We start from the raw sequence: 1933 nt of genomic DNA, 5'->3' as shown, positions 1-1933 counted from the left end.
GAAAAAGTATGTCTACTCCCTCTTCCTGGAAGAAGAAGACTTGATTCTATAGGTTTTTAAATAAAAATACTCTTCTTGTGAAATTTATTTCTTAATTTTTACATATTTTTGGTTATAAAGGTAACAGAAATTTAATGTTTAAGTCAACTTTCTCTTAGGCAATTGATAACATACAGGAAAGTCATGTTAAAAATTATATTTCCCTAAAGACTTGCTTCTCTTAGTGTTCTGGCCTAGTATTACATTTAGTCTGAAATAATTCTAATGTCCATAGACATCTCACCTAACCATCATACATCCATGTGGAATCTCTTGTGTTTGAGATCATATTCCTTTTAGTGGTTTACACATCACTTTGTCATAACACATTCCGTATCTATTGAATACACACACATACACAAGCATACATACAATCTAGAAAAATATATAGAGAAAGAGGGTCTTGAACCAATTATGTTATATATATACACACACGTATGAAGAAGAGTCAAATAAACAATCTCAATTTCCACCTTAAGAAACAAAAAACAAGAAAAATTTAAACCAGAAGAAAGGCTATATAATAAAGTTTAAAGAGAAGTTCATATAGCTTTAATAGCTAATTATACTGAAAATTTAAGGAAATATAATATCAGTTATTTAAAAAAGATTCCAAAATCAAAAATAAAAACAAAAAGCTACTTTTGCAATATTGAAGAGAAGGGAATATATCTTAACTCATTCTGTGAGACAAACACTACCTGATACTCAAACTCTTGCATCCTTGGGTTAGGCAACAATTTCTCAGATACAACAATAAAAGCATGATCCATGTAAGAAAAAAAATGTAAATTGGACTATATCAAAATTACAAACTTCTACCCTTCTAAAGACAATGTAAACATAATAAAAAACCACAGACTGGGAAAAAATATCTGCAAATCATATATCTGATAAAGGACATGTATTCAGAATATATAAAGAACTGTCAAAACATAATAATAAGAAAATACATCCCAGTAAAAATGGGCAAAATATTTTAATGAACTTTTACCAATAAGACATATAGATGCCAAATAAGCACATGAAAAAATGCTGAATATCAGTAGTCACTAGGGAAATTCAAATTAAAACCACAATGACACACCACTACATATCTATCAGAATAGATAAAATTTTAAAAGAGTGACCATATCATGGGAAGTTTTGGTGAGAAATGAAGGACTAGAAGTTTCACACAACTGCTAGTAGAAATTTAAAATAAAACAACCACTTGGAAAAGCAGTTTGCTAATTTCTTTAAAAATTAATCATATACTTCCCATAGAATTCAATCATTCAACTCTTAGATATTTACCTTAGAGAAATGACAGTATATATCCACACAAGGATTTATATATGAATGTTCATAGCCTCTCCAAAAACTGGAAATAATCCAGTGTCCATCAACAGATAAATGGATAAACAAACTACGTATGTCCATTCTATGGGATTCTATTCAGTAATAAAACAGAATGAACTATTGATATATGTTACAACATGAATAAATATCAAAATAATTTTGCCAAGTAAAATAAGCCACACAAAACAAGTGTACATACTATGATTCCATTTATATAACATTCTTTAATTAAAAACATTTTTAAATCCGTGTTTGTCTTATGAAGGGACGTGGTTTAGCAGGAAGGAAAGTTTACAAAGAAGCAGAATAAAGATATTCATTATCTGATTATTTCACAGATGTATACATATGTCAAAATTTATCAGTTTGGATGCTTTTAATTGTACGGTTTATTGTATTTAAATTATATTTCAATAAACTACTAAAAAATAAAAACAAAACCAGAAAATAAAATATGACAATAGATTTGGTCATATTAAGAAATTTTGAAAGCTTGGACTGAATTGATAGACCGCTAAGTAAGGAAAATATGAAGCAATGACTAATTGCAGTT

The sequence above is a fragment of the Zalophus californianus genome, chromosome 13, assembly GCF_009762305.2.
Source record: "Zalophus californianus isolate mZalCal1 chromosome 13, mZalCal1.pri.v2, whole genome shotgun sequence".
NCBI classification, from domain to species: Eukaryota; Metazoa; Chordata; class Mammalia; order Carnivora; family Otariidae; genus Zalophus; species Zalophus californianus.
Note: the sequence above shows the minus strand (reverse complement) of the source record.